Genomic DNA, 16,519 nt, shown 5'->3' on the forward strand with positions numbered 1-16,519 from the left:
ACACTAAAGGTTAGTTTATGCATCCACTTGAAGGTGTGTATAAGGTCACCATTTGTGCATGGATTGCATACATTTGTTTCTTTTGGTGGGGGGTGTTTCAACTCAACAGAGGGATTTTGTCAGTTTTGCGCATATGATTTCATTTCTAGCTTTGTTCTGTTTCACTTACGTTTGCAAACTGTGATTGGTCAGAAGATTGCACACCTCCCCTTGTCCTGGGGTAATATTACAACTCACACCCATAAAAGCATGTGAGCACACCACGTTTGACCGCGCGAGAGAAATGGTTCAATGCATCATGTGACTAAGGTTCTTAATCCACCCTCAGTGGCATCCCCCACAAACGGATGTTCCAGTCTTTAGGGCAAATGGGGAGAGCCTGTGAAACTTCTAGTTCTAGACATTAAAAAGACATGCCACAACTCCCCCTCCTCTACATAAAACTTAAGCAATGTTATTGGGGTGTCATTGAGAGAACGATCAGTCATTATAAAGATAAAAGAGTAGCAACATTCTAAATTGAGAGACTCAAAAATAAAAATGGCCTAGCTAGTCTTACATATTGCCAATATGATAGATTTTATCAATATGTCAAATTCTGTGTCTAAACACTATCTAACATGGAGAACATTGTTCCAGTCAGAAACATTAAGCATACATTCTAACAATGTACTTACTGTATATCTATAAGTTGGTTTTACAGTAATAAAATTAGTCATCTTCAGTCTCCACTATATTTCATTAATGCTCTTAATAACTATATTAGAATGTATGTAGTGGTTTTTACAAAATTAACAAAAACAATTTAGTATTGTGGAATATATACAGTGGAGAGAACAAGTATTTGATACACTAACGATTTTGCAGGTTTTCCTATTTACAAAGCATGTACAGGTCTGTAATTTTTATCATAGGTATACTTCAACTGTGAGAGACAGAATCTAAAACAAAAATCCAGAAAATCACATTGTATTATTTTTAAATAATGAATTTGCATTTTATTGCATGACGTAAGTATTTGATCACCTACCAACCAGTACGAATTCCGGCTCTCACAGACCTGTTTGTTTTTCTTTAAGAAGCCCTCCTGTTCTCCACTCATTATCTGTATTAACTGCACCTGTTTGAACTCGTTACCTGTATAAAATACACCTGTCCACACACTTAATCAAACAGACTCCAACCTCTCCACAATGGCCAAGACCAGAGAGCTGTGTAAGAACATTTGGGATAAAATTGTAGACCTGCACAAGGCTAGGATGGGCTACAGGACAATAGGCAAGCAGCTTGGTGAGAAGGCAAGAACTGTTGGCGCAATTATTAGGAAATGGAAGACGTTCAAGATGATGGTCAATCCCCCTCGGTCTGGGGCTCCATGCAAGATCTCACCTTGTGGGGCATCAATGATCATGAGGAAGGTGCCCCTTTCTGGCTGTACCAATGTATCACATTCTCCGAATAGGCATGCCATTTTCCTGGACCTCCTCTTTCAGAGAGATCTCTGAATAGAATTTGATCACCTGGTTAAAGAGTAGCACCTCTACTGGTCTTGTCATACTGCCTCTTGTCTTTACCAGATTACTTCTGACTGTTGGCAGCAGCGATCTGGTACGCTGCTCACATTCTGTTGGCCCACTTCTCTGCGAATGTTTGACTTCTGGGTTTTTCTTAAGATTATTTTAGACTAGATTCAACTTTATTGTCATTGAACAATACAAGCACAGTACAATGAAATAGTTAGCATCTAACCAGAAGTGCAAGTAGAAGAAGGCAGAAAATGAACAAATATTTAGTATAATGTACGTTACAAGTGGGATTTATAATGCAATGAAGGCAAATGCAAGTACTAATGGCAATTCTAAATGTGCAATGAAGGCAAATGAAGGTATTATGTGCATCTGAAATGCAGGGGTAACAGCAATGAGGATCCTGAGATAGACATGTAGCAACTGAAAACGTCCTTATCAGACTTTGCACAGCAGTGTCAGAGTAGCGTCCAGACGTACAAGGAGAGTAGAGCAACAAGGTCCCTGAGAGGCAGTACTTAGCGGTGGGCAGGTGAGTATGCATAGTGTTAGTTACAGAGTTCAGCATGGTAACTGTAGCTGAGAAGAAACTCTTTCTGAGCCTGCTGTTGTGGTTACAATGAGACCTCTACCATCTGCCTGAAGGTAGGAGGGCAAACAGTTTGTGGCATGGATGTTGTTAGCTTCTGTCCACTTTTGATACATGAACAGAGTCACTGATTTAACCAAAGTCAGGGGAGAATCTTAATTTAGCAAGAGTCCAAGATGTTGATCTTCCATAGTTCTTACATGTTCTTCAATAATTATAAAGTTAACACAGTCTTTAATGCCAGGACACATAGGAGGCAGTCAGTGGTCATAGTCAACCATTACACAGTCCAGTATCCTCCAATAAGAAAGGTTTATCCTACAAAATCCCCTTGTATGGTACTGTGGATATAAAGTCTACACACCACTGTTAAAATGTAAGGTTCTTGTGATGTAAAAGAACGAGACAAAGTTAAATCATGTCCGAACTTTTTCCACTTTTAATGTGACCTAAATGTTAACAATTCAATTGAAAAACAAACTGAAATCTTTGAGGGGAAAACACAAATGAATACAAAACTCACAATAACTTGGTTGCATAAGTGTGTACACCCTTAAACTAATACTTTGCTGAAGCACCTTTTGATTTTATTACAGCACTCACTCTTTTTGGGTAGGAATCTATTGGCATGGCACATCTTGATGTGGCAATATTTGCCCACTCTTCTTTGTAAAAGCGCTCCAAATCTGATAGATTGCGAGGACATCTCCTGTGCACATTGATTGTTTGTTCGCTGTATCATTACTAAGCCCTTTTCGGATTAGCTACAGTTTTGGATTTTGTGTACCAACCTGCTTCTGCCCAATCTACCTTTGGCACCGATTCCTGATCTAGGCCCTGTCTGTGCTTTTGCCTGTCTGTTGGACTACTTTGTTTTGACCTTCTGCCTGCCTGTGACCCAAAGACCTGCCAAGCCCTCTTGTGCCTTCCTGTGTATGACCCCAGCCTTTACTTCTGACTATACTTCAGCTGGACCCCATTATCAAATAAAGTGGTGCACACTGCAACTGGAGCCACAACACCTGCCTCCGTCTGGTAGCATTACAGGTTTTACAGGCATTTGCCAGTATGACTAGTATGACCAGGACCTCATCTCCTCCTAAAATTTTAAACTGGAAGAGACTGAGAAAAGTTAGAAAGTGCATTCCTCATATCCCCCAGCACAATAATATAGCAGCGTAACACCTTGGAACTGAGACAGGGGGGTCCGGTGACACTGTGGCCCTACCCGGGGCAGGCCCCGGACAGGGCCCAACAGGCAGGAAATCAATCCACCCACAATGGACATGTCCCATGTCCTCTTGCAACCCCTTCAGTGTGACTATTTTCAGTTTGTTAGGGAGCACCAGTGTTTTGTCCTGCCTTCTGGTAAAGTATCCCATCTTGAATTTCCAGTCTCTTCCACTTAATTACTGGGTCTCTCATCTCCTGTTTCTCTTGTTTGTTTGGAGTCCATTGTCTTCATTTTAGTTCAATGATTTCTTTGATTGCTGGGTTGTCATTTTGTGCTGCTTCAGGCCTACCACTGGGTGTGACCCTAGCTGTGCTGTTGATTAATTCTGGCTGTTCACCATCACCTTTGAATTGTAACATGGCAACCCAAGAAACACACACTGTGTTTCTTCCTTGCCACACTACAGACACCACTTTTGGGGGCAGTGTCTCAGTATGTTCACTCATAAGTTCCTGGAGATCGACTGGAAATCTGGACAGCTTATCAGCATCAGCATTCATCCTTCCTGGGCGGTACTTGATGTAAAAGTTGAAGTCGGCTAGCTCGCCCACTCACCAATGTCCAATTGTGTTCAACCTGGTGGTACAAAGGATATAGGTCAGTGGGTTGTTACCTGTAAAGGTACAGTAGGGACATAATACAGAGAATCCTGGAATTTCTTGCAGATACCCAAATTCTGACCTCTGAAGTCAGCTATGCTAATATAGGAAGGTCAGCATGTCCACAAACTTTGTCACCACATTCTGGTGTTCATCAGTCCAGAGTACCAATTTGAGTCCATTTGGATTCCGTCTCCTGAGACCATGCATCCTATATACCTAGAACGGAATGCACACCCATTCAAACAGTCCTCAGGGTTTATTGATAACCCTTGAAAACCCTGGTGATAGGCACTGCCCTGATCCAGTATTGAGAACCATGAATGACTCCCCAGGCTATCCAGCAAATACTGAATTTGTGATAGCGGACGGCGATCTTGGATGGTCTTTCATTTAAGCTCATACAAAGGTGGAAACTTTGGTCTTTCTTGCGTACACATACCACAGGAGAAGAGTTGGCTGTCGTAGATTTCCTGAACCAGCCTCTGTCCAAAAGATGGCTCACATATTCCTTTACCTCTCTATAAAAGTGTTTTGGGATGGATTTGTATACTTGCTGAACAAGACAGTTCTGTAGTGTTAATACTCCGCTGTAACCCTGGAATGCAGCCAATATAGCACTTGCCGTTGGCAAACACCCAATCCCTCAAATAATTTGTCGCACAATCTTCTGTTCGTGATCTAAAAGATGTATAAGATCGACCAGTGTGTGCCATTTCTCCTGTATTTGGGATCTCTCAGGAGCTCTGGTTCCATGCCTGTGTCTTTAGCTGATCCCAGTTGGGCTGAACACACATGGCTGAAATTTTTGAGAAGCTGAGGGCAACATAACTCCACTATCAGTAATGTCTTTAAGGTGGCCTAGTACCGTTCTGGGAGGTAAGAAAATCTAATGAAATGTGGGGTTTTGGATTGGAATTCTTACAAGTTTTGATCCACGGTCGGTTCTCTACGGTCGGTTCTCATTGGTTGGTTCAAAGAGCATTGTTCCTCCACTGGCGCGACATCTGACATGACACCTCACCTGGACAGTCTGACCACTTCGGACAATAAGACCGGTCTGTATGGTCCTCCTGTAGTGTCATTTCATTAACCGCTGAGACTAGTACTTCGGCAGTATGCTTCTCTGATCATTGCCTTGGACAACAAGTCATGTAACCTGGTATCGTTTATCGATTTGTTGTTCCCTTTTTATAATCTCTTTAATGACTTGTCCTTTTATAATCTTCTTTAATTGAAGCCTAGCAGAAGGTTGGTCTCACAGCTTTGGCTAACTAGCATTGGCACAAAGATCTCCACTATACCCAATATGTTACTTTTCATTTCCAGGGGGGCTATGATCCATCTGTCAAATGACAGTTTTCCCATTAGCTGCAGAGACCTCAAAGTGACAGGCTGATAATAGGCTTTTAATAAGTTGAAACTTTAGTCATGGCTTGTTCTGATGACAAGTAACCATGCATCTTCAGCTGAGGAACACGTGTTTTGGCTGGTTTCTTGGACCTTTTGGATGGTTAGCAGCAGGAGGTAACCCTAACTCTAACTATTTAACCTCAAGAGGGACTCAATTCTTATACTTCACTTTTGCCTCAATATCTTTGGCAGTTGAAGAGCTTGATGGAATGGTACAGTTATCCTCTCGTGCTGAAGGTAAAAAGGCTTTCTCTAGGCTAATAGACCAGAAATTGCACTATCGGTTCTTGTATAGAGCCACGATTGGCTACTGCCTGAGTTTCAGTAACACTGTCTGTCAGCATCCTGCTGTACTGCATTCATGGTGACTGTTTTCTGTTTGTGTAAAGGGCTTAGGTGTGTTTGTCTCTGTCTTCACTAATTGACTGTTTTATTTAAATTACAGATTATTTTATAATCTGTAATGCTCATGTTGGATGTGTGGTTTCAGGTCTCACCTAGTGTAACTGTAAAACTCCCTGCACTAGCTTGTTATACTGGAAATCTCTCCCACTTTGCTGAGATGCATCAAAACACACTGTTTCAACTCCATTAATTTGTACAGAAACTGTTGTGGGCTCTCCCTGTCATTTTGTTTAGCATTACTAAGACCATCTAATAGTTCTGTACTACTTTTATCTCTCAGGTGTGCCCTGAGAAAATGTACCTTCAGCTGGCGTACACTCTTCCATTTCTTCCTCACAAGACCTAGCAAGCACATTTGTCTTTCACTGTGCAGGCTTTATTCTTCTGCCTTGTGAAATGACATACCTATTCTGTGTTTTGCTACACTGTGCCCCTAGTGTTCGGAAGACTATTAGTTATCCAATGGTGTGACTTTATCATGAATGACCTGGATTAAATAAAACTAACTACATGAATGACAATTTGTGGGATGTCTGATTTTGTTTTGTCTTATGAAACTGACAACTAGAAACTATATTTTCAACCCTATACAATTGCTATTTGCAAAACATAAAGCTTGCCATGAAACCTTGACGTACCATGAAAGAAAACGATTTGGCAACAAACTCGTATTCACTCAGAGATGGCATACTCTATATCAAGTTGAAAGACAAGAAACAGGAGACTACAGAAAATCCACTTTGCACAAGGCATCCAGTACAATGTTTTGGATTTGTTTTCAATTGTGCTGGCAAGCCTACCAGAGAAAGTCCGTTATTTAAGTGTCAGCAATTTAAAGAAATATGAATATTCAGAATTACTCAAGTATCGACTCTTGTTCAACATTTTTTCTCAGTAATAAAGGAAATGGCCATACAGGCCTGTAGTGTAACACAGGGACAAAAAACAAGGGAAAAAAACAAGAGATGTTGACTTTTCCAAGGAAAACTTTTAACAAATAGCTTAGATCTCTCCGAATTGCTTATTAGACAAAGTTAAAGGGCTGTCTTGGGGTGTTGAATTTATATATACAGAGTATCTCACAAGTGAGTACACTCCTCACATTTTTGTAAATGTTTGATTATATCTTTTAATGTGACCACTGAAGAGATGACACTTTGCTACAATGTAAAGTAGTGAGTGTACAGCTTGTATAACAATGTAAATTTGCTGTGCCCTCAAAATAACACCAGACAGCCATTAATGTCTAGACCGCTGGCAACAAAAGTGAGTACACCCCTAAGTGAAAATTTCCAAATTGGGCCCAAAGTGTCAATATTTTGTGTGGCCAACATCTTTTCCAGCACTGCCTTAACCCTCTTGGGCATGGACTTCACCAGAGCTTCACAGGTTGCCACTGGAGTCCTCTTCCACTCCTCCATGACGACATCACGGAGCTGGTGGATGTTAGAGACCTTGCACTCCTCTACCTTCCGTTTGAGGATGCCCCATAGATGCTAAATAGGGTTTAGGTCTGGTGACATGCTTGACCAGTCCATCACCTTTACTCTCAGCTTCTTTAGCAAGGCAGTGGTCATTATCATGTTGGAATACTGCCCTGCGGCCCAGTCTCCAAAGGGAGGGGATCATGCTCTGCTTCAGTATGTCACAGTACATGTTGGCATTCATGGTTCCCTCAAAGAACTGTAGCTCCCCAGTGCCGGCAGCACTCATGCAGCCCCAGATGATGACACCACCACCATGCTTGACTGTAGGCAAAACATACTTGTCTTTGTACTCCTCAACTGGTTGTCGCCACACACGCTTGACACCATCTGAACCAAATAAGTTTATCTTAGTCTAATCAGACCACAGGACATGGTTCTAGTAATCCATGTCCTTAGTCTACTTGTCTTCAGCAAACTATTTGTGGGCTTTCTTGTGCATCATCTTTAGAAGAGACTTCTAACAAGTCACATGACACTGGGTAGGGGAAAATGGCTAGTTGGGCCCAATTTGGACATTTTCACTTAGGGATGTACTCACTTTTGTTGCCAGCGTTTTAGACATTAATGGCTGTGTGTTGAGTTATCTTGAGGTGACAGCAAATGTACACTGTTAAACAAGCTATACACTCACTATATATTTATCATTATTCATGTCTACAGTAGGTCTTGCCTACATGCAATATCTTCTCCAAACGGCTGCTGCTAATCCACTTCTTTGTCATCCATGGCCTAATATCCTGCGAGGCAGAAACATTAGCCTAGTTTGACCTAATGATGGCTGGACACCGGCTTTATGATTTGTATTCTTTCATGTCAAGAGGTTTAGCAGAAAACCAATAAATGACATATTTTCTACTAATTTAATATTTCTCAACATCTGTCAAACAAATAAGAATACAGCATTTAATTTCAACAGTATTATATATACCAAATACTACTTGAGGGGCAGGATTGAAGCTCCAGAGATTTTCCAGATGGTGTGGATGGAAACGTTGAAGACAGGTGAGCCCTTGCACAAAGGATGGTGACTCTGCTCGACTAGGGAGGTTCCCTGCTGCTTCCTGCAGGTCAGAAATGAACCTGCAGCTTATCTGTAAGGCACTTACCACAGTCACAGCCACTCATCCTCACATCACAATCAACTCTAAACAATTATAACCATTTGTTGTATAATGTTATTCATGGAACATGGAATTATTATGGAAATGGTGTGCATAATGTGTGGTATCTGATACCATCTCATGGCCAAACTGTTGAACTGCAGTGTGTTCAGAGTTTTGCACTCCAGGCTTAAAAGACTCATGACTGACAGATAATCACACTATATTCCATAGTATGTTGTAACATTTGTGTTGTAGTGTAATACTATTTTATATGTGCATAATATACCTAAACACAGTGACTTGCATTAGATTATGCAAATGAATGAGCAAAGCCTATTAATAATATTTAACTCCAGGAAGAATTATGAACCAGTTAGTTGACAATTGGCTTCACATTGTGAAATGAAAAAACTTAGGTTGTACTGTGCATAAACTTAAGTTATAAGGCATTCCTAAATTAAGCGGTGACAAACAAGTAAAGGAAATCCTGGGGTTGTCCAGCGGTCTAAGCTGCTACCTTCAGTGTAGATGTACTGCTGCCACATGGGTTTGACTCCAGTCTTTACAATCCAAAAACCACAAAATGCCTGACAACAAATCTTAAAAAAGCAACAAAACCTGAACAAATATTCACCCATACCTAAAAAGATAAATAAAACAACATTTTTAACCAGAGAAAATACTTTTGATTGCATTTATTACAACCTGTAGGTTTCTAACCAAGTCCATGTTACAGCAACCCCCAACTAGCTACAGCCTGATTCTCCCAGAGGTGTGTGAAGGGACGGAAACAACAAAGATATTTTCTAAGGTCAATAAACTCTTTTGCATACAAGTGGTCAAGACTACCGTGGAGATGCTTGCATTTTTCATGTCCCAAATTCTAACTGCTTCCATACTATCAAATGTTGTCTTTTCATTCAAGTTGCTAAAACAAAGTCCTCCTTTTAATGATGTTATGCTGAGATGCATTTTGACACCTTCATAAGCATTACATGTGTTACAAAGCATCTATAAACATATGTCGTGCTTTATAAAGGGTTCGCATCACCCATAATTACAAAGCCATCATATTCAGAGAGATTAACCTGGAGAAAAGCCTCCTTAGCCAGCTGGTCTTGGGTCGCTGTCCACAAAATGAGGTGAAAGCTGTACTTCCTAATCTCCTGTGAAATACATGACCAAAGATTACATAGACCCACAAAATAACTGTCATTTTAATAAACTGTGATATCTGCTAAATATTGCAGTGTGAAATCCTGTTGACACGAGAAAAGGGCAACCAGTGGAGCACACACAATATTGCAAACATAACTGTTAATTTTCCCTCGCCAGTCATCCTTTTAACATTTGCACATTTTGACACTGTATACAGATAATAATAGCACACACACACACAAATGCACCCTCCCAACCCCTTCTTCAGTCCCTGACCTGTTTCCTGTCCCTAATCTCTGACTGGTTTTAATCTGATTCTACGTGGAGAGGAAATCCCCCTTGAAAACCCTTTCCACTTTTAAAATACTTCAGCATTGGAATTAAAACACATACTCACATAATAGATTCAAACGGAGCCTGATAGTGATACAGGCACATATGGCAATGCCATCTGCCTATCTCTCCCTAGCACAGAGGTCTGTATTTTGTTGGGTTGACCGGTTTAACATTATTATCAGTGTGTGATGGGGTTAATGCAAAATAAACCCAAAAAAATGAATGTCTTGTGTACCAAGACTAAATGGCCATCAAGTCTCTGACATTCAAACATCATCCCTACACCAGGCAACAGTCCAAAGATCGTCAGGGAATTAAACACTGCCAACATGTCTCAATGAACTTAAGGGAGTGAAGCACGTAAGTAGCAAGTTTACATGTGATGAGTGATGATTGATATGCAATATTGAAGCCTTCCAGTGACATGGCGTGCTAGGTTGGTTAGACTAGAGCGTTACTCCTGTAATCTCTCTTTAATTCTTTATCGCCAATTATCTTTGCTATCTAACCCCACTCCATACCTTCAACGGAGAAGACACTAGAAGTAGCTTACTCTTACCAAAAAGTATCAGAAGAGGTGATTTATTGATTCAGTTTCTTCTTGGCAGAGCCTGCACAAGTCAACTTCTTCTGTTCCCCATAGATATTGTTTTTATAGAATTTTATGTAATCATTTTAATTGGAATGTGCTTATTGATTTAAAATTGTTGATTTAAATATTAGAGCATAGACTCAATGCCATGGTATTGGTATAAAATATCTGTTCCCAACTGACATGTTCTTTATATGATTTAACTGTTCACCCTTTTGACCTCAACTGAAACAGATACATTTCCCGATGTATACCAATTCCTCTAAACCATTCATAGTTTTAAATTGTTGGCAGACTAATTGTTATCGTAATGTGTCTTATTGTCATGCTTGAGGGAGGCAGGATGTAAAGTGCTGTGAGGATATCATCCTTTCAATTGTAAAAACAATACGAGAGTCAAAACCACACAAGGGCAGCAAACACAAAGCTAACTCCAAACAATGATCCACAAAATAAAGCTTCAAAAGGGCAAATAAAATTGGGTCCCCAGTTAGAGACAACAAGGTGTAGCTGCCTCAAACTGGGGAGAACAGAAAATAGTACCAACATAGACGCATAGAGGCACCTCTGTGGTCAGGTCCAGACTGAGGCCCTTAGGCGTATAGAGATGCCTAGAAGCCCCCAGCCAGGACCTGACACTTATGAGTATTCTCCTTTTTGAGTATTCTCCTTCTTTTGAAAATACATTGTCGTATACTTTTAACTGCTTACTTGTCATTATTTACAATGTCCTTTATGAATTTAATAAAATTTGTATACATTTTCTCACAGAATCCCCCCCCCCCCCACTTTAGTATGTCAGAGTAATGATTTGCTATATTAATTGTGTTTTCTGGTGAACGAATTTGTAATTGTAGCCATCCCTACACAAATTAGAAAGGTTGGAATGTTAAAAAGGACTATTATCAATCCATCTGAAGTGGACATTTGCTAGGGGTGAGTTTTTCTTTATAATCTACTGGAAATCCAGTTTGGACGGGAGAAACATTTTGGCGGACCGCATATCGGAACCAGCCAAGAAAAGCAAATGTCTCTTACTGAGTGACTGACTGACTGATTACCCCTTGTTAAATACTGTAGCGTAGTGGTTAGAGATGTGGACTGCCATGCAGCGGACCGGTGTTGGAGCCTCACCATAGTCAAAACAAATTATTAATTAGGATTTGTTCAGGATAGACAAAAACCTTGCTGGCTAAAACCTTCAGTAAGTACATTATAGTAAGCCTAAAATAAAACTGTTTACGGTTATATTGCGGGAAAAAAGCTGTTCATGCTTTTTTAACATAGCACATTAAAAAAGCATGAACATAGATCACAATCCCTTGGGCAGTAAAAGAGGAGGATTTTCCACGATTCTCTCATCTTTTAACTTGAAGTAAAACTCTGTTATCATCACCTATATTGATAGTTATTGCATCAATGTCATTCACAAATGAAAGAATAATGAGTGTTGTTGTGCCATGAAATGAAATAGCTCTGGCAGTGTAAAGTACATCCTTCAGTCTCGCTAGAAATTTCTCAATTCTTATGACTATACAGTTAGTAGATACTAGTAAGCCTATTACTGGCTAATAAGCTGTTAAAACATCCAGTGGCAAAAGCCATACAGTTCATAGAAGCTATGTTTGATGGAGGTAAACTATATAAGAAACGTTAGTCAGTTTAACACAATGCTTAATGGGGTCTAGCGAAATATTAAAACTTGGTGTGGTGTTAATGTGTGACAAAATGTTCTAATGTCGAGACGCTATACGGACACACATATAGCTTAGTGGCATAGTTGTTAAAGATACAGCCTGTCACATGGGAGACCCAGGTTTGAATCCAGCGAAGGCAACAACATTCAAACCTTCTAATCATGGGCTGGCTGAACTAGGCTTGCCTGGTTCCTTTTCATGTTTATTCTTCCAAGTTTGCAGGATCTTACCAATTTTTGCTAACTTCCTATTTAAATGTATTGATATTTTGTTTACATTTTTGGGAAAATGTATACCAAATCTACTTTGCAATCCACCCACTTTATTGATAACCTCTACAAAATCTAAGATATTGTTAAGTTTGTGTCTTATAAAGCATCTGTTTTGTTGATCTTTACACATTAAGTCAAAATAACATTTGTGATTTTTAATATATGATAATTATAAACCATATTTTTTATTAGGCCATGAGTGGATGCTTTTTTCTCTTTCCATTTTGAAATAGTAACATTTTCAGTAAAGATCCAGAAGATTCTATGCCTCCCAGGATGATGTTCTACACATATCTATCCTGTTTATGCTTTTACATGCTCTATTCCAGAACTTGCCTACTCGCTGCTACTGAATTTCCCCTTCAAGTTTCTAGTGTAGCCTTACTCTAGTAATCATGTAGTGTTTCATGAGATGGGCAAACCAGCCATTGAATAAAAACATCATAATTTTAGATAATTTTAATCAGAGAAATACAATTTAAAAAATTAATCATATACACAACTATAAAGGCAGAAAATATTACAATGTGTACTTGTATACCGTATTAGCATTTAGCATTACACCGACAGCTTCCCTCTGTTTACCAACATTCCCTTTAAAAACAGGCTAGTACCTTGCAGCTTATGATAGAGGCATTTCACAAAAATATATATACATTGCTGTAAATATACTTAAAGCTACAGTCAGGAATATTAATGTTCACTTTCAATTAAAAAATACTGTTTACAGCCCTGGACTTGAAGAACATAACTCAAGCCAAAAATAAGACATTGTCATTCTTTACAAACAATTGAATAAAACAAACTGTCAGTCCTTGGATCTGGAGCATTGTCTATGCATTTGAGAGAGGTTACATTATGTCATCCCTCAGTGTACCAAAATAAGTGGAAGAAACAACATTGTTATTTATCCATTTGCAGATTGGAGCTCTAAGAATTAGTATGAGGACTATGAGTTGATATATTTTATTTTTAATTAAGCACATATAGATAATTCATTAAATATTGTTTAGAATTTAGAAAGCATATAGTAAATGAAATTAAACCTATTTTAATGTAGGTATAAAATATACAATATATAATACTGTTTATCTTGAATGATACACAGTGTCCAAATGCAATATTTTACTAACAGGCATTTTATATGAAAAGCATTAAAAGGGCCATTTCACTTCTTAACCAGGCTATGGTGAGCCCAACCCAGCATCACAGGAATTATATAAATATGAAATTAACTTCTAAACCGCGATTATGTTCAGCATGAACATATCAACAGTGCTATTACATTTAATATCAACATATCCCAGTGCTATTGGTCCTTAATGACTTATGATTGCCTTCAGTGTCAACATATGGGAAGTGCCATTTACCTAACATCAGAAACTGATAGTTACTAACATTTTAATAGTTAAATGGAGTGGCTGTATCGTGTGGCCTTGTGTGGTCGGGGATGGAGGGTGAGCATTAACGCCAGTACTGTCTTGCCTAACCTTAACTGTAAATGTTATTCATAATGTTTTTTTCTTTTTTAATCAAGCACTTTAAGGATCAACACAACAACGAAATGTTAAGGAGCAATGTAATAGCGAGTCATTAAGGACCAATTACACTGGGATATGTTGATAGCGAATGTAAATTGACTGATTTATACTGAAAGTAACCACAGTTTTTAAATTAGTTGTATATTAACATATTTCCTGAGAGGCAAATTTGAGTGAGATGTTAAAAAGTAGGCAGTAGATAGTGTCCCAAATAGCACTCTATTCCATATTTAGTCTGAGTCTTAGGTACATGAGGACAACCAACAACCAACCATAAGATGCAGACACCATCATTCAAGGAAAATAAATTATTTCAATGTATGCTTGCTCAGCTGTCATACATTGAAAATGTATAAATTGATATCTTGTGAAACAAAGAAAAAAATGTAGTCATTTCATTCAGTGTCAAATTAGAAATATTATTCAAGAGACATTACAAATATAAATACAGGGACGAATTATAAATGACAGATTTGACATTTGTTATTGAACAAATGTGAAAGTTACGTACAGAACTTTCAGAAAGCATTCATAACCCTTCATCTTTTCCACATTTTGCTATGTTAAAGCCTTATTCTAAAATGCTTCTTTAAATCTTTTTCAATCTACACATAGTCACTGATAATGACAAAGCAAAAACAGGTTTAGAATTGTTTGCAAATTCAGATATCATATTTACATTTCCTCACTTTTCCTAGAGCTGTGTACCTGGCAAAATTGAGCAACCAGAGAAGATGGCTCTTGTTCAGGAATGTGAGCAAGAACCCAAAGGTTACTCTGAAAGAGATTCCATCAGACAGTGGATGGAAAAACCTTCCAGAAGGACACCCATTTCTGAAGCATTCTACCAATCAGGCGTTTATGACAGAGTGGCAAGACGGAAGCCACTCTTCAGTAAAAGGCACATGACAGCACGATTGGACTTTGGCAAAAGGCACCTAAAGGATTCTCAGATCATGAGAAACAAGATTCTCTGGCCTGAATGCCAAACATCATTTATGTAGGAAACCAGGCATTGCTCATTACCTGGCCAATACCATCCCTATGGAGAATCATTGGGGTGGCAGCATAATGCTGTGGAGATATTTTCAGAGGCAGGGACTGGTAGGAAAGTCAGAATAGAGAGGAAGATTAACAGAGTAAAATACAGATCCTTGTTGAAAATCTTCTCCAGAGCGTTCAGGACTTCAGACTGGGACATTGGTTCACTTTCTAACAGGATTACACTAAGGACACAGCCAAGACAACACAGGAGTGGCTTCTGGACAAATCTGCGAATGTCCTTAAGTGGCCCAGCCAGAGCACAGACTTGTACCTGAATACTTATCTATATGTGATATATTTCTGTTTTTTTTTTAATAAATGTACATTGATCAGGAAAAACAAAATATAATCCATAGAATAAGGCTGTAATGTAAATAAATGTGAGAAAAGTCAAGAGGTCTTAATACTTTCTGAATGTACTGTAATTTGAGAACCAATCCATTTAATGATTTAATTCAATGAATTTACTATAACTGACCAAAGCTGATGCATCAGGTATTTTTATTATTTCCGTTTTAGAGGGGTATACCATGACTATTATTGAGAGATCTTTGATATACATGATCCAAATATGGATTAATAGAATTTTAGAACTAAAATGTAGGTAGGAGACACCAGCGGCATGCATTCTTCATGGACATTTTGTAGTGTTACAATCCAGACTTAAAATGTAACTTAGATTTTTTGTCACTGATCTACAACCCTGTTTCCAAAAATGTGGTATGCTGCATAAAATTTAAATAAAAAAAGAATGCAATGATGTGCAAATAATTTATGCCCTATATTCAATAGAAAAAGGTACAAAGACATTATATCAAATGTTGAAACTGAGAAAAGTTGTTTCTTGCCCACTTTGAATTTGAGTTAGGGGATGTCATCATCTATGGTACATAATATCATTAAAAGATTCAGAGAATCCAAAGAAATCTCTGTACGCAAGGGACCAAGCGTCGCCGCGTACACTGGGACCGAGCACATTTAAGAGGCAGAGTGCATTACTGTCCTGTGGTCTGACGAATCAAAATGTGAAATTATTTTGTGGAATCATAGACGTCGTATCCTCCGGATTAGAGGGACCATTCGACTTATCTGTGCACAGTTTAAATGCCAGAATCCGTGATGGTATAGGGGTGCGTTAGTGTACATGGCATGGATGACTTGTGTGTGAAGGCACCATTAATGCTGAACAATATATACAGGTCTTGGAGCAACATATGCTGCCATCCAGATTACATATTTTTCGGGAAGACCAAAGCACATTCTATAACAACAACATGGCTCCACAGTAAGAGGCCGGGTGCTAAACTGCCTGCCTGCAGTCTAGACCTGTCACCCTTTGAAAACGTTTGGAGCATTATGAAACGAAAAATACGACAAAAGAGACCGCAAAAAATTGGTCTCCTTAGTTCTCTTTTTTATTATAATTTTTTTTTAGAATTGTTTTCATTATGTCAGTACAAACAAAGAACAGAGAAGCAGGGCAACAAACAACCTGGTCAACCTGGTCTCCTTAGTTCTCAAAC

This window comes from Esox lucius, chromosome 7, assembly GCF_011004845.1.
Source record: "Esox lucius isolate fEsoLuc1 chromosome 7, fEsoLuc1.pri, whole genome shotgun sequence".
Lineage (NCBI taxonomy): Eukaryota > Metazoa > Chordata > Actinopteri > Esociformes > Esocidae > Esox > Esox lucius.